The sequence below is a fragment of the Netta rufina genome, assembly GCF_964035555.1.
Source record: "Netta rufina genome assembly, chromosome: 6".
Lineage (NCBI taxonomy): Eukaryota > Metazoa > Chordata > Aves > Anseriformes > Anatidae > Netta > Netta rufina.
Window position 1 is genome coordinate 31,539,084 of NC_140129.1, and position 27,647 is coordinate 31,566,730.

A 27,647-nucleotide genomic window follows, 5' to 3' on the forward strand; every position below is an offset into this window, starting at 1 on the left:
CAGGAGGCTAATGGAGAAAAAGTGTGCTAGAGGAGGCCAGGGAATATTGCCTTAACAAGCAAGGCACATAACTGCAATTCTAGACAAGAATATTCATCTCTATTGAGAACAAATATGTACAAACGGCAGAACAACTGAAATCTCCATCTCCCTAAAGAAAGTGTTCCATTTTTTGGAAACGGTGTTTGTGTTTGAATACACAGCCAGTGCTTAACATTGGTATGAGCAAGACAAACTTTCACAGGTCTCATGTAGTGTCTGAGTCAGGCTAGTATGTTCACTCTCTCATTTTGATCTGACATAAAGTCCTGAACCCAGGAAAATATATGGCATAATTTTTCATGTCTATCTATCACTATCTCTCTCTCTCTCATCTCTATCTATATCCACATGTATTTATATGTAATCTATATCTATATACGTTTTAACATGAGAGAATAGCTGCATTTCACAATTTTGTTTTGCTCTTTTGTGTCTGGATTTGGTTTCTTAAACTCTCTCACCTGCTAAATGGAAATGAAAATATTTATATGGAGAGACTATGGGTGAGTCTGCTAAATAGTTTGAGAATAGTCAGTAACACAGATTTGATTTTCAGGTATGTTGAATAACTTTGTTTCCAAATAACATTGCAAGCACCAGAGAAAAGTCAATGCTAAACATGGAACTCTTTGTGTGTTGTTATTTTATTTATTTATTTATTTCCTAGGATGATAACTGTGGGAGAAAAACAGGTATTTTTAATTTCATAATTTCAAGTTTCATCCCACATTTATTAGTCATATTACAATTTCCAGACCCCTCATCTGAATTACAAACAGGAAAATCAAGGTGTAGCCTGCACTCTTAAGAGCAAAATGTGCTCCAGCACTTTTATCTTCAACTCTTGGAGCTTCATCACTGACTTCACAGGTATTGTGTTGCTATTCATAATTAATAAGCAAACATTTCATACAGTGTTGTCAGAGGATAATATAATTATAGTGTACATCATGCATTTAAATCAAAATAGACAAAGACTAATCTCTACTAGTATCTTAGGAGATTTTGCAGACATCAGGCAGGCTGAAAGATATCTGAACATTATTTCTAAGCAAAAGATGAAAGTGCTTCACAAGATATTGATCTGTACCTGAGCATGAATGATTAATGCATTTTGGTTCAACTTCAGCTGGCTTTCTTTAGATAACAGCCAAGAAGTAGGCTATGATCTCATACCTATCGACAGGTAGACCAATAGATAGATTTATGGATTTATGTATATACATATATATATATATGTATACCTTTATCATATGTTTGAGTGGAAGACCTTGCATTATAAATAAAGCCTTGGCAAAAGCAAAAGTACAAAGCTGACAGATTTCTAGATTACTATATGATTCAGATATAGAATTACTATAATTATATAGATTACTATAAGATTCAGATTACTATATGACATAGTATTTATTAGTTTTTATTCTTAGTGTGATTCTCTTTCCATCCTTTTTCATTTTTGACTGAGAATCACTTAATAGATACTATCATTTCTATTGAAAATCTCTCAATGCTAGCTGAAATATATTATGGAAAGAATTCCAACTCCCCATCTCAATTTCCTTCTAATTTAAGTCAAAACAAATAAAAACGTGAGGTTGAAATTGACTATGAAGTTAAAGTGGAGGAAAATTGAGACAAAATGATTAATTTTTGAAAAGTAACAAGGACTTGTGAATTTAGAACTGAACTGAGTTTTGGAGACTTCATGTTTATGGGGAGAAAGAAGAGTAAAATTATTGCATCTCAAACGTTGTCATTTAATATTGGTGTGTTAAGTAATGTACATTGCTACATTAATGACCTTTTCTGGCATTTCGAATGGGAATTTAGTATTTTTTTCTTCATGGAGTTCTTCAAAGAACTCTCTTACTTGTGCTATCTTTTCTGACAAGCGAACCTCGGTATGCCAACAGGATAACTGCTTTCATTGTCATGCACAATAGATTGCTTTTAATGCATAGATTGTGTTTCCAGTCTAATACCTAGGAAAATAAGAATTGTTCTGAGAAGCTTTCAGAATAAGTTTGTCATCTTATAACCAACTCAAACTGCAGATTTGTTATATATATACATTTTTAATGGAATAAAACTTAGCAACTCAATACAGTTATAGCTGCCCAGAAACTTTGCACGTAAAACTGACTTCACACAGGTCCTGGGAAAACATTATGTCAAAATGATGATATAATATCTAATTTTATTATAAATATGCAATCTGAATAATTTGATTTGTTAGTGAGAAACATTATTTACCTGTAATATTTTGGATGAAGCTGCTGCTTTTGTAGAATGCTTGTTGAATACACTGTAAACCAATAATGAAAAGCAATCTTCAAAAGTAAATATGGAAATTATATTGTCTGAGGAAAACCTGTCACACTCAGTAGTGATAACCAACTCAGTTAAGGGGAGTTCAAATGGAGAAAAAGTTAGTTTTGTTTTCTTGTTTTCAAACAAGAAGATAGACAAAGATGACAATTTTCTTAGTTTAGCAAGGCCCAAGAGCTCCCCTGTTACTGAGGTCTGCAGTACCTCTAGGATGCTGCAGACTAAATTCTGCCTATACAGGTAAATTTATAAGGCAAGTTACCAGGGACACTTGGTCATCCCACAGGCTTGTGGCTGGATTATTTTTCTGTTGCAATCTGTCTCTGCCTGTTCTCCCAGCTGGCCTGCCCCAAACCAGCTGCATTTTAGCAATCTTTAGCTCTGTCTGAACCCCACCCCTTCCCCAGGGTGTAGGGGTAGCTCACAGGTGCCCCTCCATGCCCCAGATCACAGGAATTCGGTGCTGCATTTTGCTATTCCCCCAGAAGCACCTACCTGTTGGCCTGCCATGCTGACCCCCTGCCACCTAGGCCTCTGCTTCCTGTAGAGGCATCGCTTTGATATTCTCCCTGTTCTTTAGAAACCCTCTCAGTTTGGCCTCATGTCAGAAGAAATTGTGTAGACTGGATGTGAAAATGTCCAGGACAATTGCATGGCTCACAATGTAAAGATGAAAGCAGACTGATCTTTCTGGTGCATCCCTGCTTTGATCTACAACACACGGACAACTGAACCCCTTCCCAGCAAAATGTTTCAGGCTCCTGGCATGCTGTGAGTCTTTGGGACAGAGAGATGAAACGTTAAGCTTCTTCGTGGTAATATCCTTCATTTTCACTGTACCCACACTCTCAAATGGGAATTAAACACTTTTTTTTTTTTTTTCATGATTGTGTATCATGCACCTTGGAATAAGCCTGGTGTGAAGAAAGGCTGCTGAGAACTCAATGGCAATATTACAAATAAGCCTGCAAATGCATCCTGTTTAAAATGGATTTTTAATCAGAGGTGTTTGAGTTTCTCAAGAAAATGAAATTAAACTCATTTCCCACCACCACTGATCAATTTAGGAACAAAACAAGCCATGAATTAAACATATTTTAACTCTGAGCTTTTTGTCAGATCAGTTAAACTTGCCTCTCCTCTATCTATCTATCGATCAATTGATGTATCAATCATCTACCTATCGATTCATTGATCTATCCTTTTGCTTGTTACATGAAAGGTGGGTATTTCTAGGACATTCTTGTGCAAATGCACACTCTAATTCTAGTTCTATTTTTTCAAGAACGTGCTTTCTTCTAGAAACACTTACATGGAGAAAAACCCAGACAGAAGTGATGTGCAAAGTAAATAGTTGTTTCAGAAATGGCTGTCTGTTGTCTTCTTCAGGATCCTCAAGTTGGAAATGTAAATCTGCTGGAATTATATTATTTCATAGCTCAGAAATTAATGTGCCACATTTCATTAGGGCCTGTGGCTGCTTCACTGCAGAATGTTTTCTCTTCTTCATTATACCTGCAACTTGCAGTTCAAAATCCAGAATGGATCAGTCTGTGACACTGTTACAGCACAATACTTTCTGACAAACCACTTAATAAATGCCATGAAGAAGTGATGCACAGCCTGCTCCTAAACAGCCTTTTGCCAGATGCCAACAAAACTATCTGCATCTGTTTGATAATAGGAAACCATAATGATTTTCTTGTTATGTAGCTTGTGAATACGGAGTGAAATCTCTTTCTTCGCTGAGTTGAAGATGGCTGCTTGTACACTGACGAATGGCTCTGATGTTATTAGCCAACGCTATTGACTTGCCTGGCCCCTGAATACCACTAAATGTAAACAAGGCAGGTTTCCATTGGATTCCAATAATTGCATGGAATGAGCTGTCGTTCTCGCTGGCTATAAATACACTAATAGCCCTCCTTAGTGGGTTTTAGTTTTCTTTGCAGATCTGAACACACATTGCCATTGTATTCTCATGTAAATGAATACAGAGTATGGATGGGATAAAAACTATTAAGTGGGAAGAGGGTGTATGATGGAAGAAATAGAAGAAACTGGAAGTTAATCTCAAAGGTGATATTTCAGTAATTAGCTCACAAGAATACTGCAGAATGCTGGCAGCTTTTTGGAAATATTTCTTGTAGGCTTTGTTCATCAAATAAAATGAAATGATATTCAAAAGAGTTTGCTACTATTTTTAAATAAATTACTAAAGGTTCTTCATGGTAATTTATTCAAGCTTTCATAATACTCTCTATCAAAATATGCACATTAAGGACCCCATAAGTGCTTTTGTTCAATATTTCATTTCAGGAAGTGGCTTACTGAGGTTGCACCAAACAACTTTACTGAAGCCTCACTGAATAATTATTCAAATATCTTCACAGGAAATCAGTGAAACCTTTCTTTTGGCATTTTATTGTTGATACTGTTTTGATGCATCAAAATGATGTATGTCATGGTGATATTTCAGCATGACATTTCAACCATGATCCTTTGTCTGCAGGTACACAGGCTTCCACTCATTCTTCCCTTAGAGCTGAAAATACAAGTGAGAAAGTTATTAAAAAAGCGAAGTAAAAATGTCTTATTTTAAGGAGTGATTCCACCTTTGAATGTGAATAGTCTATATTCCACAGTTTATATTTGATGAGCTATATGATGTTTACTTAGCTTATACAGCAATGGTATTTACACTATGCTGCCTTTGAAGCAAGGGACTCCTCAGACTGGCTTTACCTTTCAGCCAGAAGGCAGAGGAAGGGGAAGGCTTAAGGCTACGTCTCTTAGGAGAAGCTTGCAGGGAGCTGGTAAAGGCCAAAGCACAGGTAGGTGGTGTGAATAAAATGACCTTATACCGTCAAAGGCTGAGGCATTACCGTAAATGTGCAAGTGAGGTCTGGCTGGATCTTACTGTGATATTGATAAATGAAGATGATGAGAATGCTCTGTAGGTATCAGGACCTATATATTGCAATGACATTTAAATACCTATCTTTCTTAAAACAAAAGTACAATAAAGAGATCTACGGAATGTTTGAGTTGTGCTATGAAGGCATTTATTGCAGAATCATGATCATACTGATAAGTGAAATTGTAAATTTAGAATAAAAATAGCAGAATATACCTATGAAGATGACATTTGTATCTATAGTCCTGTACTCTGTATGCCACACGTTTAAATCTTAACAGTTCCATATCTTCTTCTGAAGCTATTAAACAGTTTGAATATTTACAGGTACAGAAACACAAACACTACTTAGATCATGGGTGTGTTTGATATTTGTCCGTTGTTGCTTTCCATACTCTGCTGTAAGCCCTTTATACTGAAAGTACCATCCACCCATTGTGTATGGGACATGCAACTGGTGGGTTAATTTAGAAAGGTGATCCAGATAAGCCAACCAAGTCCAGCTGCTAATCAAATTTGGTATAAAGCATCTAAAAACTCCTTTGTATCTGTTTATGTAATTTTCACCCAACAAAATTTTGAGCTCAGATGGATGAGGGTTCCTTATTCTGTGAGAAGTGGGGAACACTTGGCAATGAAGGCACATGATGCCCCCAAGCACTCAGCTGAAGGCTTAAAATAAGCTGAGAAAAATGCCAGCTATCTGTCCACATCCCAAGAGAGCACAACACGCATGTTGAGCTGGCTGAACTGTGAGTTGAAAGGAAGCTAAATTATATCCAGAGACAAGTAAAGGAGCATTATTTCTTCTCAGTGCTCTCCATTGCTCAGCGCATGCAGACATCCCTCTCCAAGGGTCTCTCAACAAAGATGGCTGAATGCTTTTAAGGGTGAACTTCATGTCAGAAAATTTGGAAAGTTTTCTTGGACACCAAGGCTCTGTACATCATTCATGTCAGCATTTATAAAAACCACAGGACTTCAGGGGTGCTTGTAATATTTGCAGTATACTTCAGACTCCCCAGATGAGACAAAAAGATTTTGTTTTTAATAATTCCCTATAGTAAATCCAAATCCTTGAAAAATCAGCTGGGAACCTCTCCATCTGGCAACAGCCCACTAATTAAAGACTTATATGTAATGTCCACCTTTAGTTAAAATCGAAAGCATCTCTTCTGTTGTAATATAGGCAATTATGTTGTTACCTAGATAGTCCATTATATGGAAACAACTTTCACTACAAAAATGTCTCTTCCAAAGAATGACTTCCATAGGACTAATATGATTCTTTCTTTTCTTCATTCACGTCTTTCTTCCTTTCTTCCTTCCTCCATTACTCTTCCTTCCTTCCTTCCTTCCTTCCTTCCTTCCTTCCTTCCTTCCTTCCTTCCTTCCTTCCTTCCTTCCTTCCTTCCTTCCTTCCTTCCTTTTCTTTCTCTTGTTCCTGGTATTATTAAAGTATTATTCAGTTCAAAAGTTGATAAATGTACCTAATTCACCCCTACCCATATCCCCAGTGCATTTCTTTCTGTCACATAGGCACACACAACAGAGATCTTCTCCAGACAATGTCTTCTCTAGTTCTCCCTCATAATTTTTTGTTATTTTTCTATCAGTACCCAGTTAGACAATTAATCTGATAATTTAATGATAATGATAATATCTCCTCACCTTGGGATGAGGAGAGAAAACAAGTTTGCCTTTCCTGCTTATGCATCAAAAAGTTTAACTTTCCCCTGCCTTCCCAAAAAATTAAGCGAGAACTGAGCCCATGGTCCCTGGACCTCCCTGCAGGATGTTGAAGAGGGCATTTGTTTCTTTCTTATTTTCCCTTTCTTGTTTTCTCTGAAGTACTTCTTCCTCCTCTGTGAAGAAGTTATTTTTTATTTGACATGCCCTTTATAAATATTCCCCAAGGACCCTCAACTAAAATTGTCTGGTATTTTAGACAGCTTTTTCCTGTTGTGATATTTAACCTTCTTCCTTGCCTAACTTGGTGGCAAAGCTGTTATTTTCAGTTCATCAGAAAAGCTTTTGTTTTTGTCTTGTTTTTGTCTCTCTCTCTCTCTCTTTTTTTTTTTTTTTTTTTTTTTCTTCCCACTCTAGAGCCACATTGCAGCTTTTGTAATTTATTATGGGCATAAATCCTTTCCAGTTCAGCTAAATTCCATTATAAACCTTATGTTTAGCTCTTAATAACTTTGTTTACAAAAATTGATCTGCCTTGAAAATTTCCCAGGTTTATTTTTTTAAAACAAGGGACATTTAAAGAGTATTCTGAGGAAAAAAATCTTGACATGGCTGCCCATTTTTAATAAGTACCTGAAATTAGATTGTGCAACTGCAGTTCTACTGTTTTTAAAAAGACTGTAGTTTTGCACAGGAAATGAGCAATGAAGTCTAAAATGAGGAATTATTTTAGAATAAGACTCAATATTTTCTGTGAAATGAAGGACAGGCAAGCCATGTATGTTTGAAATGCTTAAAGGTACCTGTTTCGTGATGCTAATCAACTAAATTTGTTGGCTTTCTTCAACCTGCTGACCCTGAGACATTCCACTTGTGAATTACTTTGTTATTTTTTTAATTCAATTCTATTCTATTCTATTCTATTCTATTCTATTCTATTCTATTCTATTCTATTCTATTCTATTCTATTCTATTCTATTCTATTCATTTTTTTTAAACACAGATTAGGCTGGGGTATGTGCTTCACCTGGTACTTCACTATGCTTGTAGACTTAATGTTTGATCCAAATAGCCTGGTATAAAGTAAATACATCATTTTGCAAACAGAATGATAAGTATGTTGTGCTGAAAATGCTGAGCAGACATACAAATCAAGTGTCACACACTTACCAAAGGTTGTCTTCGATGGGAAGTGTCAGATGTTGAAAGAGCTGGTCCCTTACCTGACCAGAGGTATTCAGCCTATGACTCTCAAGCTTCATTGAATCTGCCAGCAGATCAAATTCTCTTTCCATGGGGTGTTACACCAAGCAGCTCCTTAAGAGGAGTATTTTCTTCTTAAAGGTATATTAAAAAATGTTAAAAAGCTTTGCTGTCTTTTTTTTTTTTTTTTTTTTAAGTTTTCATATTATGCTATGAAAGACCAACAAGCAAAATTAATAAGAAATTAAAATAGTCCGTTGTTTAATCCCACGGTCTTTCACCTGTGATTGACCCTATATTGAGAGTAATCTGTAATGGATTATGTATGGGGTGAGTCATGCATAACCTGTCAGCAAAAGGCTGACAAATTTTCTTTGCCAATTTTCAAAACTGATAAAAAGACAAGGATTGATAGCAGATACAATGTAAAGGATTTTGTGTATCCATATATAGATGGTATATAAAAATGCAATAGATTGTAACTGAAGCAGATTGCAATCTGCATTGCAACTTTTCTGCATAAATTCTTATGCACATAATGTTTATATCTGGAAAGTCAGACTACTAAATGAAAACTATTTTAGAATAACTAAAGCCAACTGAAACTATGATATCTGAAACAGCACAGCAGAGCAGTATCCATGAAATGCAGGAAATCCTCTTTAAATTGCAGTCATGAATGGACTGCTTTAATTATTATCGTGAAAGTTTGATAGTGCTTACTTGCAGTTAGTAGCAACATTTTCTGCAAAGGGTCCTGTTGACTTTAAACAGGAACTTCTGCACAATAATACGACAGAAGAAATGATGTAGAGAGAATTGAGAATACTTTATAGTAAAACATAAGGCACTAAATGTTGGGATATCTGTACGCTGCCCCAGACATGATGTATTGATATATATTCAGAGCTCATTCACTATATTTAGTTATTTACTAATAACTAAAAACTACACCATGTGCAGCTCTTTTTGTGAGGATTTTACACTCTAAGTACACAAAGACAAAATAATGGAGAGCTGCTTCAGTTTTTAGTTGCTAGAGAATCTGAGAGATATCAGGGAGAATTTATGAGGGACATGTCCTTGGAGTCCTCTTAGCAAGAGAGGGAATTACTGCTAGTCTTTAGATGGGTAATGTTTTCCTTTCCTTTTTGCCTCAAGAAGAAAAGTCTGCAAGACTCTCATGCAAAAACCTTTAATGGAGAAAGAAAACAAACTAATTTTCAAGCCCCAGTTTTAAATTGTGGAAACAGAGGTCAAAATGACGTCAACCTTACCATACACTTTTTTTTTTTTTTTTTTTTTTTTTAATTAAGCAAGTTTGACATGACAGTTTAAGTAAGGAATAATTAAAACACCCCATGAGATTAGCCTCAGAATGATTTCTGTGATCATACCTGATCTTTGCTTAAAAAGCAAGTTTTTTACTCCTGAAAAAGTTTTTTTTTTTTTTTTTTTTTTTTTTTATAGCAGAACAAATGGAAATACAAGCTACAGTTGTATTCCCTAGTAATATTTTGTCTTCATTTCTATTAATATGATAATTCTTCTACATCTTTTCAATATTAAACGCTTGTTAATAAGAAAAAAATATTTAACCAGGTTTTAGTAATTAACAAGTATATTATTTGAGCTTGCTATGACATCAGGAAACTTTCCTAAGCTATTTTGTTCCTACATATGTTTGTGTCCCAGTCTTGGACAGAATTAATTAATTGGGATAATTAATAAATTTAATAATTTAATAATAATTTATTAATCGTCCCAGCTAGGACAGAATTAATTTTTCTCTTAGTAGCTGGTATTGTGCTGCATTTTGTATTTAGGATTAAATAATGGTGATAGAACATCGATATTTTAGTTGTTGCAGAGCAGTGCTTACACTGAGGCAAGGACTGATCAGCTTCTCCTACTGTCCTGCCAGAAACTGGCAGTTGCTTAGTCAATCCTAGTCACAGAAGTGTTAAGTTAATTTTACAAAATGTACAGAGAAATTGGTGAAAAAAATATATATATATACATATATCCATCGTGCTTACAAATAAAGAAAACAAACAGCATAACGGGAAAAAAGCACTTGTCCTTTGTGAATCTATTTTTTTTTTTCTTATTGGTGTGGCTTGCAGGAGAAGTAGGCATGATCTATTCAGATGAGGATGCAAGTTTTACGAAGACAGAATATCTTTAACTTTCATCGGTTTTCTGGCTGCGCTGAGGGTTTCTCCTTACGAGTAGAAAAGGCAACGTCATTTATCCTTGGCTGAGAATCACTGATACATTTCAACAATGGAATTAGTTGTTCAGTGCATTACAGTGACTTTCTTTCTGTAATTTTCCATTAATATGCTTCTACCTGAACAGTTTAAATTGTGAATTAAATTGCTAAAGGGAAAAATGACAAAACTGTTCTTTGATTCTATCTAAAAGTGTATGGTTATAGTCTCTGCCCATAGTAATGTTCATTCCTCTCTTCCCAACAATTTTACTTTAACTTGTCTAAGTTTTCTTTTTAACTCATGAAAAAGGGTAGCATAGGTCTAATACTGTACTTCTACACATTTTGGTATTTCTAAGAATATACATCATTTATCAATCAGGACTTCTATTTGTGTATTGATACACTGGTTTAAGGGTATATACGTACCTTTCTCAAAGGCGCTGTGCTTGTTGAAGCAAAAATCTCCACACAACATTGAAAGATTAAGAAGAAACATTAACATTGGCAAAATCTTTGCTATTGTCTAACAAAACACATCTTTGTGTCTTTTCATAGCTGGTCTTCTTCCTTGTGAAGTCAACTGCTTAAGATATTTAAATGGGAAAACATCTTTACATCTGGAGTTCCACCAGCTGTCTGCCTCTTCTCTGAAACTAAGGGAAGAGAATATTTCATGGTTAACTGTAAGATGCAAATGTTCCAAATTCATAAATATGTTCTTTGAATAACACTACCTATATAGATGATGTTTTATGCATAACATTTTTTCCTCTCTCAAACTGTTATTTGTTAGACATCTGTAAAGATCTGAGGCACTGGACTCCTTTTTATGATATTTTCATGTGCATTGTTAAGTGGTCTCGCCAGATAACAAAATTAAATGATCTGTATTGCATTTTTGATACCATACTTACAGTAGTAAATTCAGCGTATTTGTGAAAACAGCAAAGGTTTTGGTAACACATTCCAAGATACAAGATAGCTAACCCTTCCCAGCTGGCACTACACTATTCCTGTACCAAATCTCATAGCCTTCAAATCTCATAAGTTTTAGCACTGAATTTTATCAGTAAGCACTGATATGATTTTGGATATCATTTGTCACCACCATTTGACATTTTCCTAGATCTGTTTTCAGGTACATGAGCATCCTGGGAAGCTCCTAGACCCAATGAGTCACACTGACCTGCTAGAGCTTGAAAGGTAAAGTTGAGATTTGGTGTCCAGATGCTGGGGTTGTTCCCAGGGGAAGGGAAAGGAGTGGAGTAGGATCATTTCTGTTTCATCCCTTTCTTTAGTTTTCTGTCCTGCAATGAAAGAAATACTTTTCTCATGACAGATAACACCACATTTGAATAAAGCTACCTATATCTTTATATATCTTTATATAATTTTTTACTTTTTATCTGCTCCTTTCGGAACACAGTACACAGAGTGAGCACAGTAAATAAGTCTTTTTTTTTTTTTTTTTTTTTTTTTTTTTTTTTTTTTAATCAGGGAATATTCTCCCATATTAAATTTCTCATTCATTCTGGAACCTACAGGCAGCATAAAATATGCCTTGTGTCAGTGCCGTCACAGCCTGGAGACACATTGCAAAGCCAGGAATAGAATGACCTTCTGATAGCTATCTACTTGTGATAATAGTATAGATGGAGTGTCAGTCATACTCCCCACATCTGTTCCAGCTAGGGAAGAAACACAGCCTATTCACTTGTATGTCTAGACCGATAATATTGGCCAGAACTCCATCTGATAAGCAAATGTGATATTTCTCATTCTCTTAATATATATAGTATATAATTCTAAATATCTTATTGTCTGAAACCATTGCAGCATGTACAGGTCTTTTTTTTTTTTTTTTTTTTTTTTTTCCCCACTAAAGTATTTCAGGATCATTACTGACTCTCACACAATTATTGGGAAGTTATTCTCTTTGGGTTATTTATTGGCTCTTCCTTCATCCATTGAGTACTAAATGCCTTTAAATAAGTTTCTATAAGATATACCATCTCTTGTGTTTCTTTATTCGTATTTCAGTGTTTTTAAAGTTATCAGTATAAAAAATAGAGAAAAAGTATACCAAGGCAGCTGGGGAGAATATGAATTATTAAGATTCTGAGCTAGCAGTAAATGAACACGTCACAATTACACTTTCATGTGCTTATGAGTTGAACATCTATGGCTTCTTGACAGTGGAGGTAGTTGCACTATGGAAGGCCTCCAAGTTTAAAGGTAGTCTTTTGTTTTCCCTTCTTATTCTTCACTAATTCTTCCCTTCTCTTTCTCTTGTTCTCATTCATATTTTTTTAATGGACTTTTATCTTCCTATGATTATGCTAGCAGCTTCAAGAGGCAATTACAGAACCTAATCAGGTGTTTTGGGATGAGGCAAAACACTCTTAGAGATGCAAAGATGGATAAAAGGGAGAATATAAAAAGTAGGAATAAGTGGCACGCATTTGAATCATGGCAAAGGAGTGATGATAGGGTACCACAGACACTGTATAGGGGTCTAGTATGGTTCACAGCTCTTTGGAAAGTTAAGTAAAAGCAAGAGACCACTGAGAAACTCCTGGGGAACCTCATGAAGCTAATTGTTTCAGCAAATGATGTTACAAGAACTTTTTGCTAAGAATTACGTTTCAGTGCACAAACAGAGGAACAAATATGTTCATTTTGCTAGATTTTTTATTTAAAAAATCGGTCAAAGAAAAGACCCAGAGAATTATTTTACATATAGGGCCATTGTATAATTAGCATAACAAGGTTAGCTGTGAGGTAAAACCTATCTCTTCAGGCCTTTATCCTGTTGGACTTGTCTTCCTTGGAGTCAAGGCAAGATGTTCACTGATTTCAGCAAGAATGAGATTCAGCTGAGACAGCAATTTATTTATTTATTTATTTATTTATTAACTACTAGACAGGACAGACCTTGAAAAACATCTTCCAAAAAAGGCTTGCTTTTAAATAGAAATAACATCTTCATTTTGTAGGCAAGATTCATGACAGTACAGTTCTATTAATATCTGTGCAGTCACTGCACAATGAATTTTGCCTATTATATATGCCTTGTTCATGAAATCTCAGCTTTTAAACAGATTGTCCTGAATCATACCTCCAAGTGGCAGAGAAAGCTTATGTTGCTGCTGATTTTGTCATACAACAATGAAACAGTTAGAGAATGAATTATAACTTTTCCTTGTAGCTCAGTATGGACTTCTTTGCTTTCAAATTTACACCAACAAACCTTTAAGAAATTAAATTACTTCTTTAGGTTACACAATCACACACTGAAAATGAGATTCTGGTCTCATGGCAACAAAGACACTTGCTTTCAAAAATATTTTGAAATAAACTCTTCTTACCTTTTAAACCTCAGTACCCTAGAAAAATAAAAATCTTGCATAAATAAACTTAACAAATGATTATCTTCAACACAAAACAAAATGATAAAAATGATTGTAATACAAAAAGATCTACTTTATTTCTTAATATGAATTATTTGAAAAAATTGCCATAATTTTAGTTTATTAGACATAATTGCTCTATTCACATAAGAATATATTTTAGTCTACACTAAAATTTGTAAATTTGCAATTAAACACTAATCTGAAATTCTTTGTAATACTTTAAAGGCTTTTCAGAATAGATCCCTGGATTTAAATGTAATAAAATTGCTCATGTGTCCAAATATAAAGGGAAAAATAGGCTGTGTTTGTGTAAGACTGACTGACTGAAATAGAAATGGAAATTCAAATAAACTGTGCTTCACAAATGATGAGGTGAAAAGATGTAGACATTACACAGTAGTTGTTACTGAGTCCTAAAAAAGTCCATTAGGCACACATGGTTTAATCAGATTTTTTTCTCTTGCTTTGAGAAGTTACATGGCACAATCAGCTCAGACACACTGGCAGCGGTAAGTAATGCAAATGATACATTTTAATGAGTTGTCTGATGGAGAAACATTTCTTTCTTCAGATGTTTTCAGACAAAGACTCAAGTTGCAAAATTTCCTCTTCTTTTGCTTTATGATCATGAATTTTCTCAGGTTATAAAGCATAAAAAGTATTTCTTTGTGAAGGACTTGATAGGTCTTGTGAAGGCCTCCCAGCTCACATCTAATGAAATCTCACCAACTTTAAAAACTATGGACAGATTTCTTTAGCAGTGTCCAGCCTCCATGGCCTGCCCTGCCACCAAGCTGACATAAGTTCTGCTGGAAGAAAAAGTCTTTACTCCTTTACCAGAAACACTCTATTGAATATGAAAAGAAGTATGCTGGGATTTCAGATGCAATATTGAGGGAAAGAAGGTGACCATTAATTTTTTGGGTTGCAACCTAAGAGATTCCTGGTGGTCATGGTAAGTCTGCTTACCTTGACCTTGAGACTAACATAGAAAGAACTTGATGCTGAGTGGTTAAAATTAGATCATGATAAGACTGAAAGTAGATTTAACTAGAACATGTAAGACCTGAATATGTAAAGGACGTCAATGGGAAGCTCACACGAATGCCAAAATTTTGTGTCTTGCTAAGTGTTTAGGCAGGCCAGATGATCTTAGGTGGCTTCTAGAGCTGGGATGTGCCCAGACCTCTTGCGTTTGGTGATTCACTCACAAATGAATCTTGAATTCCTTCTCCATTCAAGGCTACTCAGTTCAAGGACCTTTCCACAAACCCAAGCTAAGTATTTTGAGGTCAGTTCAGTCACAGGCACAGCTTCACCAATTTCTGTATTAACAAAGTCATTTTAGGACATTATTGGCTTGTTTTATATTTCCTAAAAGCCTGTGTAAGATTGAATTTTTTGAGTCTGTGTATTAGATATTACCAAATGCTAATAAAATCAATAAACATAATTCATATCTTCAAAATAGTTTCAAAATTTCAGCTGGAATTAATTTGACCTTGCTGAGTTTTCTTCACAAGTCAATACACAATTAAGATTTTATGAGGCTGATAAAGGTAACAGATAAGTAGTAAATACAAACAGAGAGTGTTATATAATTGCCTGATCTGCTTAGGACAATTTACTTTGGCTAAAAAGTTGTCCTTGTTTGGAAATTTCACTTTTAAAAAGTTTCAATATTCTACTACCACAATAACTAAATAAATACCAATGGTGCAGATGAGGTTACTAGAAACTAAGGCTGTTCATTAAACTATTGTCATAAGCTAAGACAATGAACTTGCAATAATAAGTATCCACAAGTTTTTGATGTGTTAATGCAATGAAAGGGAAAATAATTCATGATTAGATTTTCAAAGATTAGAAGGTGAAGAAAGATTCAAAATGAATACTAATTTGGTTTGGGAAGCCTTGAGGAAGCTATGCCCTTCATGGAAAAATTCTGTTTTTGAATTAGCAAGATATTTTGTCTGCCAGATGAACATAATTGAAATAAAGGGCTTAAACAGACAGAACAGAAGCTAGCCTTGTCTTTATCCTTTGCATAGCCCTTGGCTGTGGTGCCATATCATGATATGATAACCAGTTACAGCTGGAAGCTGGTGAGGAGGTCAGTGTTTGTGAGGAGCCATGGAAAGATTTTAATCTGGCAAGTAGCTAAGAGGAAAGAAACTACCTGGAGCTGCCTTGGTTATAAAGGTGGATGGTTAAATTCACAGCCTGTATCCTCTGAGCATAGAGAGTATAAAAGGCTACAGAAAAGACCTGTCAGAAATGTCCATTCAGAGAATCGTGCAGACATGACATGTAAATTTACCTTTCTGTCAGCAAAAAGTCTCTTAGAAAAGAGTTTCAATAATCTTTTGAAATCACTGGATTTCTTATCCAGTTTTCTTTTCCAGATTTCTTATTTATGGCTCACAGAAGAGTAAAACATATATCATTTAATCACATAAAATAATGACAAAGTATAGTTTTCCATTGTTGTATTTGCTGTTACTTGTCATACTTCATATATATTTAAGATATTTTATCTCTATGATTTGATTGGTTTGCTGTGGAAATCACTATATTCATAGTCAATTCTGTAGAGGATTTATGTAACCTTTTGTTATGTCAGACAGCAAACAACATTTAAAAGTAGCCAAAGTATCAATTAATGTGTATTAATTAGTTTCAAACTGTAATTACTTGCAAATAAAAATACATTTGCAAAAAAAAAATCTTTTCCCTTTCATTTTGATTGCGATGGGTGAGGAACCTTAGATGGAGCTGACCTTTGTCAAGTAACAAGCAACTAAAATCATTTTTATGTGGTGTTCTAAGGTAGATAACCAACAACTGAATCATCTGAAAACATTTAAAAATAGATATATTCAAACTGCAGTTAGGGTTACTAGGGTCCTCAGAACCCTGTAATAATCAGGAAATAAAAATAAAAACAAAAATAAAACCCTTAGAATAACATTAATTTCTTTTTTCTTCTATGATAAGTAAATATCAGTAAAATAATCCAACTAAAATAAGTTCATATTAATACATAATCAAAGTATACATAGAAAATCAACATTTAGCCTGTATTTCTTTTTATAAGGTATTAGAATTTACCTTGAAAAGCAGTGATTTAACTGTTTCCCAGAAACATTCCCACAAGTTACTACAACAAAACTAGCGCTGGAGAGAAGCATTTGCCAACCATATAAAACATGCCAAACTTTGAATTCACACTTTTGTCTTAGAGTTAAATGGGTTTATGGGATAATTAATGATCTGTTTTATTTTTCAGTTCTCTTTTATAATGTGAATGAGATGCCACTAAAATGGCTGGGTGGAGGTGAATGAGAAATACCTCTGACATATTAGAAACGTCATATTATTCTGCCTAAACAACCCATGGTAAGAATTAGGCTTCTAAATTAGATTACCTGAATTAGTTATTCCAGAACGACCTTCTTTCCATTATCTGTTTATGGAATGAAGTTCCTAATTTGAAAGCACATTTAATAAGCCAGTTGAGATATTCTGTTGCACCAAGCAAACATCGATGAATCTATACCGGTTTATCTGAGATCTTGCCTTTGAATTTGGAAAAGCTCAGCATTTTATCCTCTGCTTTATACAAAATGATATTTCTGCTGTCATGGGGTGAAATTCACCTTTAACAGAAATACATCAAGAAAAGTTGCTAGACAAAACATGAAAATCACATTTTTAATATAAATAAATAAAAGCTTTCACGCCCACCAATGTCTATTATTTTTCTTTACAATGATTCATGGCTGCACTAAACAATATTTTTTGGCTACCATAGATATTTAAAAGACATGAAAATTATTCCACTTATTGATTTCCCTTCATACATAGCAGATAAATCAATAGAATGTGAAGATGAGGCTCCATTAAAATGATTTCTGGTGACATCACGTTTGCCTGAAAGTTTCCACAAAAATGACCCTTGAGTTTCTCTCTGAGAGGTCATTCAAACAAGCGAATGCAGTAAGATCACATGTCTCTTGTGAGTTTAAGTTATAATTTCTCCTTTGTAGGAGACTTTTATGTCTTAGTTAATATTTCTGCTATGATGTAGGTACAATTTGTTCAGATAAAAACAGAAAGTAGAAGATAAAAAAAAAGCAGGTACGTTATTTTATCCTGCATGTTAAATAACCCCAACTCTCAAACAAATGACAGCTGCTGTCTAATACAAGAAAGTCTATATAAATGTGTGTCAGAAAGGCTATATATATAGTTATATAGAGATGCCAAAGACATCCCATCCTTTGTATAACTGTTGTGTAAGCCGTAACAAATACAGCAAAAGAGGAGACCTATTAACACAACTTTTTCAAGTTTTTCCCCTAAAATATTCTTAATTAGAAAGATCCCTGAAGAGGATCCTGTGACCAAATTGCACAAAAGAAACACGAGCTGAAGTTTTTGTGGTTAACACTATTTCTCTATTGTTCTGATTGACATTATAAGCATCTCCTCAGGAGTGAAGATCCCTTAGTGCAAGACATTGCAAGGAGGAGAAGGGTCCAAACACAAAATCATTTACAACCTGCATGTAATGCTGAAGGTGGCAGGGAGGAGCTGACAGGGTATAGAGGGAAGCAGTAACTGATGTTACTCAGACAAATAAAAAAAAATGGTATAATGAATTAAGAATTACTGAAATGATGTTATAAGCATTGTGTTCAAGGGGAATTTGAAGAGCAATTTACAAGGGATATAGCACGTTTTTGCATTGGTTTTGTTGACTCTCTTTCTTAACATGATTGGCAGCATGAAAAAAGTATGATGCACCTTAATTTGTAAATGTCTCAAGTGAATTCTGAAGTACAGTATCACAATCTCTGGTTGCTCAGAATGGCTTGAAAAAGCACAAACAACTTCTGAAGATCTCTGAACTTAAAGATGAGAGAAGTTATGTACGATTCTCTTCACTCCCTTTATCCTCTTCACATGCATTAATGGTGAGTGGGAAAATCATCTCTTAATCACAATCTGGGGCAGTAAGAATGGGCAAGATTGGGGAATGGGCAAGGGAAAAAGCATTATTCTATGCTGAGCTTCAAGATGATGAAACTTAGATGAGATTTTTAACATGTTTTGATAGGAAAGGCAAATATTAGAGCTGTTATGCAGACCGTAAATCCTGGCTAGGGGATGTAAATATCTGAGTTAAAGGCAGGGGTGCTGACAGGGAACACAGATATTTTCCATCATGACTGAGGACGTCAATAGCAACATAGCTTCCAGAAGCATTCATTGAAGACCTATGCTTAATCAAATTTAGGTTGATATCAGATGATTATCTATCTAATTTGCGGCTAGCAAATGTGACGCCCATCTACAAGAAGGGCCGGAGGGCAGACCCGGGAAATTACAGGCCTGTCAGTTTGACCTCAGTGCCAGGGAAGCTCATGGAGCAGATCCTCCTGAGAGTCATCACGCAGCACTTGCAGGGCAAGCAGGCGATCAGGCCCAGTCAGCATGGGTTTATGAAAGGCAGATCCTGCTTGACGAACCTGATCTCCTTCTATAACAAAGTGACGCGCTGGGTGGATGAGGGAAAGGCTGTGGATGTGGTCTACCTTGACTTCAGCAAGGCTTTTGACACTGTCTCCCACAGCATTCTCCTCAAGAAACTGGCTGCTCTTGGCTTGGACTGGCGCACGCTTCGCTGGGTTAGAAACTGGCTGGATAGCCGGGCCCAAAGAGTCGTGGTGAATGGAGCCAAGTCCAGTTGGAGGCCAGTCACTAGTGGCGTCCCCCAGGGCTCGGTGCTGGGGCCGGTCCTCTTTAATATCTTCATCGATGATCTGGACGAGGGCATCGAGTGCACCCTCAGTAAGTTTGCAGATGACACCAAGTTAGGTGCGTGTGTCGATCTGCTTGAGGGTAGGAAGGCTCTGCAGGAGGATCTGGATAGGCTGGACCGATGGGCTGAGGTCAACTGCATGAAGTTCAACAAGGCCAAGTGCCGGGTCCTGCACCTGGGGCGCAATAACCCCAAGCAGAGCTACAGGCTGGGAGAGGAATGGTTGGAGAGCTGCCAGGCAGAGAAGGACCTGGGAGTGATGGTGGATAGTCAGCTGAATATGAGCCAGCAGTGTGCTCAGGTGGCCAAGAAGGCCAACGGCATCCTGGCTTGTATCAGGAACAGCGTGACCAGCAGGGCGAGGGAGGTGATCATCCCCCTGTACTCAGCTCTGGTGAGGCCGCACCTCGAGTACTGTGTTCAGTTTTGGGCCCCTCGCTACAAGAAGGACATCGAGGTGCTTGAGCGGGTGCAGAGAAGGGCGACGAAGCTGGTGAGGGGCCTGGAGAACAAGTCCTACGAGGAGCGGCTGAGGGAGCTGGGATTGTTCAGCCTGGAGAAAAGGAGGCTCAGGGGCGACCTTATCGCTCTCTATAGGTACCTCAAGGGAGGCTGTAGCGAGGTGGGGGTTGGCCTGTTCTCCCACGTGCCTGGTGACAGGATGAGGGGGAATGGGCTTAAGTGGAGCCAGGGGAGTTTTAGGTTAGATGTTAGGAAGAACTTTTTCACTGAAAGGGTTGTTAGGCATTGGAACAGGCTGCCCAGGGAAGTGGTGGAGTCACCATCCCTGGAAGTCTTCAAAAGACGTTTAGATGTAGAGCTTAGGGAAATGGTTTAGTGGGGACTGTTAGCGTTAGGTCAGAGGTTGGACTCAATGATCTTGAGGTCTCTTCCAACCTAGAAATTCTGTGATTCTGTGATTCTGTGATTCTGTGATTAAGGAAGCAGTCAGAAAAACTGATAGAAAATGTATTTATTTGCGGAAAGAGAGAGAAATAAAGTAGAGGTGTAGATCAGGTAATCATATACTCAAAGGTGTTTTAGTTTGTGGGATTAAATAAGAATCCTGTGGAGAACGGATGAATGAATTAGTTTGGAGGAGAACTAGGAGAAAATTGAATTATCAAGGAAGGGCAATATTTCAGGAAAAAGAGAATGGTGGCAGTACTGAAGGCAGCTGTCAGGAAGCAGAGATGAAGACAGAGTACAGGTTCTGGGACTTGGCTAAGAATAGGCCATTAAAATTTTGGCATGAGTGCTCTGAATTGATCGAGTGCAAAGGATGCAGTGCAGAGCTAACAGGTCTGAGCATGGAACTGAGGGAACTGAAAACAGTATGGTAAATAAGAATAAAGATAAATGAGAATAGGAAAGGAAAATAGTCTCCACAGAAGTAAAGGGAATAAAGTATGGGATTGTTGATTTTTAATGGGAAATACCATGTCAAGACTGTGTAATGAGGAGGAATAAAATAAAAACTGCAGCATATGAGAAAATTAGGATAAAAGTAACATGACTGAATGAAAGGAAGATCAGCAAATGTGGTGGAATGCAAAAAAGTGCACAGGTTGGAAGATATTTTTGAATCAAGATAGAAGGAGAAAGAAGAAATGAAGGATAAACAATGAATGAAATAAGAAAAAGAGAGGAATAAGGTCATGTTACAGGCTTGATAATTTTATCTCAAAAGAAACTGTTAAGAACCTCTGAGGTCAGAGGAGGCAGGACACAGAAGAATTTCTGAGATTTAAATGAATTCTGTGAGGAAAATATGCTAAAAATCAGCTCTGAGAGAGATGGGAGCGGTCAAGGCTTCATTGATGTTGATAGACCACAAATAAATAAAAACCCAAGTGGTAGGATCTGATGAACTATAGAAAGTGAATGGGGACTGTATAGCAGAAATACAGTACCCAAATGGTCTGAGAGAGTTGGACAGAACAGAGATCAATTGATCAAATTCTTTTTTACAGATGGGAAATCCAGCATTAAAATCCAGAGAGTCAGTGTAGTAGGCTCACACATTATAAGGACTTAGGGAAATTGTTTTCTTTTGCCCCCAGGATTGCACTGACCACAGAATTTCGCTAGTGCCTGTATAAATCTGAGGGATTTGGGGGCTTCAGAGATCAAGCTCAAAGATTTAAGCAGGTCCTCTGTGATCATCTTCAGATGTCTCAATGTCTTTTTGTGCTGATCAACTCCACAGATGTGAATTTTAGCCAGACAGAAACAATACAAGTACTCTGGCTCCTCTGAACTTCTTTCCTTCTTGTAATGGGAGAAACTGTTATCTGACATTTCTACAGCACTGAGTAAAGGTAAGGACAGATGTAAACAACTTCAAAACATCTGGGTTATCTTATGTCTTCACTTGCCCGCTGGTTTGTTATAATACACAAATGTGCAAGTTATAATACACAAACGTGCAATTTCTGTCAGATATCTTAATATCTGCTTTAAATGGCAGCTTTATCTACTTTTCTGACTACGCAACTCACACTAAGTATTCTCAAAAGAAAATTATCATTAAAATCACTTCATGTGGATTTCTGATAAACAGAAAATATTAATTAATGCAGAGCTACACACACACACAGAAAGACTGTAGGAGATTTGCTTTTGGGTTTGTTTTGTATTAGGTATCTTACAGAGAAAGCTTGAAGAGTCAGCTTCATATGAAAGCTTTATCCCAAGAAACCAGGACCATCTCCTGCAGGGAAAAAGTTATTACAAAGCCAATCATTGGGAGTCTCTAATATAACAGTCTAGATGGTTTTCCCCTGAAGAAGGGCAATATTGCTTTGAATTATAGGGATCACCACCTCTGAGCTGGACCTTTGATGTCCTGCTAGTGCCCTCCTATGGTTGACTACTACTTTCAAGGTATAGAAATTCAGAACCCCCTGGATAGGAAGATCTCACAAGCTGTGTAGAAGAGCAGCCATTCCTGTATTGCATAAAGTGCTCAACACCATGGTTAATAGCATATCACTTTTGGAAACACTGCCCTATCAATAGTTAAGAAACTCAGATCCATATGTATATAATCAATCCATATATAATCAAGCAAAGTTTTGTAATGTAACTATGTTTCCCTGCAGGGATCTTCTAGTGTGTAGCATTATAAGATTATCTTGCTGATTTATTTATTTATTTATTTATTTTCTCCTTTCCCCTTTTAAGAAGCAGTGAGTATCAGTTTACCTAGTCTGGTAAAGCCCATACCCTTTCACTCATGAGAGATCTGGTCTTACTCTAGGATCAAAAACTATGTGACAAACATATCTTATATATCTCACATACTTTGTTCGACTATAAAAAGTCTGAACCAGTGGCTCAGAGGTTATTCATTATTTTCATCCCTTCCTTAATATTTAAAAATAGACACTAGATCAAGTGGAGATCCACTGAAAAAAATCTATATTCATTGAGAGGATCTATATTATGAATTGAAACAGAAAGGTCTATCCTTCAATAGAAGCCTTTGTCACGTAAACCAGACAACATACATTTCCTTTGTGTGCCAGATTCCATGGTCTCCAACATCTCATCCAATATTTGGCTGCATGTCAGCCTTTCTGTGAGAACAATGGTCAATGGATTGTGTTTCTTTCTCTCCTGACCCCTGTGGCACCAGCTCTTCACTCAGCCCTTGCTATTGAGTGCTGTCTGTCACACCAAGACTGCTCTGGAGAATGTGCAAAAATAGTTAGAAAACTTGTACAATTGTCTTTGCTCTGTAGGCTTGCCACAGTCTGGAAAAAAATATTACCCCTATAAGAGCAAAACAGATGAATGAGCTCTGTATTCTCCTTACAAGATAAATACAATAGGAGTGTGCAGGTGTCAATATCCCCTGCTGAACAACAGAAAAAGAATTGTGATCAGCAATTTCCAAGCTGTACAGTAGCCAGTGGCCTTCACCCACCTTTTCCTATCACCATGATATTCTTAGGAAATACAATGTTGAATATAGTCTGCATATCCTTTTGGGATCATGTCTTCAGTTATTAAATAGGTGCCTGCCCCAGTTCTGGGTCCTTAAACAATGCTATGCAAAAAAAGTAGACGAGTTAACAAAGATTTGTAATAGGACAAGGCTGTTAATCTAGCATTTTGGCTTCCTCTGCTGTCATTCAGGCTGCAAATGGTGTTGCCATCTGCTTCTTTCCTCTGTGTTCTCATCCAGACTACAAGATGAGCCCTTGAGAGAATGAAAAGAAAAAAAAAAAAAAAAAAAGAATAAAAAGGACCAGCTTCATTTCAGGCTGCAGCTTGAAGTTTGTGCCAGTCATTGGCTGAACATTTTGCTTGTAGGCAGCCATGTGGTGTTAAGACAAATGGCTTTTCTGCTAGTAAAGTATTTTTCAAGAAAAATATTGGGATTCAGCCATGAGACCCTCATAGGCATAATGGAAATCAATCTGGAGGTTTTGAATGCTCTTCTTGCCTTCCTTGAAATGAGTTTTCTCCATTGACTGAAATATGTTTGCAGTCTTTTCATTTGATTGAGGGAGCACTGGGACAATTTTTGGCATTCTGCTTTTTAGTGTTGAAACTTCAGTTACATAAGGTACAATTGCATAGAAATAACAAGTTCATTCTCTGTGTGTATCTACACAAATTGACCTTTTCCACCTTGGAATAGTCAATGTCCTGGTGATAAGTAGGTAGTGATTTAGCAGAATCCTTTTCCTGAGTGCTTTGAACCAGGATCTTCAATACCAGTCTCTTAAATCTAATGTGAGTTACAATAAACTGATATTTCCCAAATCTTAAATAGCTCTAAGTTTATGGGATGCTAATTTTAAATAGCAATTCCAAATAAAATTACATTAGGCTTTGGCTATACTGGGTGGTAGCCCCCATGTTATTTAATTCCATATCTCTGGTTTCTCCTACATAATAACTATTAACATTGTTATTAGAGATACCATTAGTTAACCAAAACCTTACTCTTGGTACACCTTTTCTGTACAGAACTGCAACAACAATGTACTTTTGCTTGGAAGATCTCTAAAAAAAACGGTCCTTTTATTTTTTTATTTTTTTATTTTTTCACCATTTCTATTTTTTAATGGAAACATCATAAACCAAATTATCATCTCATGCACATTTGTACAGACTCTAGAATTATGATTGTTGCACATTTCTGAATCAACATAACTGGCTCAGCATTACTGAGAAATAGCACAGGGAAAAAGGAACTTTAAGTTAACAGGTAGCTATAGTATGTGATCTAGCCTAAGTTTTTGAAGTAATTGAGCAATAGTCAACACAAAATCAAGCTAATGAAGTCCTGTCTTCTTCCATGTGTGCACATTGAACTACCACTGATGCAAACACAGTTTTAAGCACACAACAGTTCAAAATTGACCAAAATAAACTTTTGCTGATTATTGAAAACAGGCAGTCACAAAAGCACTTTATTTTATTAATTTATTTATTGTAACTTGATATGATATGATGATCACAAGAACTTTCTTAAAGTTTTAAATTGTTCTGCAATCTTGATCTTAAAGTTTCTCTAAGATGAAGGAGTTGGTGTTAAATAAGTAATAGCCTTTAGATATATAACGACATTTTGAGGCACCAGGCAAATGCACATCTCTTTGTAGAAACAATCTGAGAAAGGGAAAAAGGAAGAAGGTATGGCTAAACTGCTCCAGAAGGTAAATCACTCAAGGTGAACAGCAGTTTTGAGGAATCTGAGAAATGAGAAAAATATGTAGAACACATATTTCTATATTCATATTTCTTTATTCATCCCATTGAGCTTGTATTTTACCTGACCTGATTCCAGTGCTTTAAGAGCAATTAAAGCATCTCTCTTTACCCAAGACCTTCTTATTTACACATTGAAGGGAAGAAAGAAAACAAACAAAGACCTTACAGGCAGCCCACCATCTTGATTTACAGTATTTATGTTTGTATTTTATTTTCTGTAATGGAGCACTTGAGTTGGGTTCAGTTTGAGCTCGGTGATTTTAGGTGTCACTTTCCCATTTTTAGAAAACAATGAGTTTTAACCTAGTTTTCCAAAGTGATTGTCTTCTTTCTCTATTTGATGGGCTGTGTAACCAGATGCAAAATGCTATGATTTCATCAGAGCTGTATTTTCCTATTTTGCTAATAAGACACAGAGCAGTGCTAAAATTCTTTCCTAAATCAATATATGCATATTTGCTTATTTGCACATTTGCTTTCTCCTTTTTATCCAGTAGGCAAGTTAGACTGCCAAAGAAAAAAAAACAGTTTGGACTGACATAAGCGACTTTGACGGAACTAGTTCCATTGACTTCATTACATTAAGTTATCCCTATTATTATTAGATCCTGTCCTCTTAATATTTTTTTTTTTTTTTTTTTGGAGCGGGGGTGTGAGGGGGGCTGCAAAACTTTCATCAATCCATTTGCCGTGCAGTCTAAGATGTTGTTTCCTTTCACTGACATCTCTAACAGAAAAGCATGACATTTCCTAGATAATTTAGGAACAGTATCCATGCACATCATTCAGGAAAACAGTCATTTAGTATGAGTGATGGTATAGTTTGGTTCCAGTTTGCCTTGAGCAATGAAAACCTTAAAGCCAAGAATATGTGTTTCTACATAGCGAGACCTACAAAGCTACAAAGAACACGTACATACAAAGTATGTACACACAATACATACAAAGAGTGAAAGCCCATCTCCAATTTTATTGAACAAAGCAATATAAATAGTTGAGAGTCCAAAGGCACCAATGTACTGTTAGGCTCTGGAACAACTTCAATAGCATAAGAGCTGAGTAAATTATTTAATGGCTTCCTTTGCTATAAAGGAAACATAATCGCAGCTCTGCTGGGTAACACATTTAACAGTTATGATCAAAAGCCTTTTTTTTCTGCTTTGTCTACTGCACCATCTGCTTATTCCTTCCAGAACTTCACTCTGGCAAGTGACCCACTTGTTGCAATGCAGATTGGCAGACAAGTGACATTACAGTGTACTTTGTCTGTGTGTGTCTCTGCATGTTTAAATTTATAAATATTCATCAAGTTACCTTTTTAGTGAAATGAAGTTTACAGCAACACAGCCCTTATCTCAATTTGCTGTTTCTGTAGTGAAACAGATTTCTTGCATTTACTTGTAAGATAAACAAAAACAAAATGAAAATAACATTTCTAATATGGAGTTACTGATCAGGCCTTGGTAGATTTTCTAAGACTCCATGGCTATGTTTGGAAAATTTGGGTTTCTTGTACAACAATTGGACTAAAATGCAATTCCAGGAAGATTACAGGTACGCTACTAAGTTATAAAACAGACAAATTTTAAGCTAGAGATAAATTCGCTATGCAACAAACTTGCCTTGTAGAGCAAGGGCCTATTTGGGGGCAGGCTACTGAGCATAAAGACTCGATTAACTTCATCATTGACACGTGGACAAATGATGGTTTCTAACTTACTGACTACCATTTATTAAATCTACCTTGTTAAACATTAATAAATGTCTGAAAAATACAGCTTGTTAAAAATTTTGGATTTTTTTCAACAAAGTTCTTAAAATGGTAACCTCTTCAGCCATGGGAACATGTTTGTTGTTTTCTTTATCAAATACCAAGAAAGGTTTTAGTAAATATATCAACCTGCTGTTGGCATTTATCAGAAATCCTTTGCTAGGCACCTTGAATATCACAGGTGGGTATCCTTACAAGCATGCAGCACAAAATGGGTTTTAGATCTCTTTGATGTGACAGATTAGATCATCTGTTTGAATTCTGCAAAATAATATTTGCAAAATAATATTTGCAAAACAGCTGTTTTGTTTAATCATATTTGTGTCCCTTTTTATTCTTTATTTGAGAACATTTTTATGGATGTTTGGAGTTTGTTTCAATCACATCACATCAAAAACAGCACTTACCACATGATATAGGTGTTTGATTCATATGAATAAAACCCTGTGACCATACAAAGTGAAAATTTTCAGGCAGACTTTTATTAGAACTTGGCAGCTCCAAGTGTC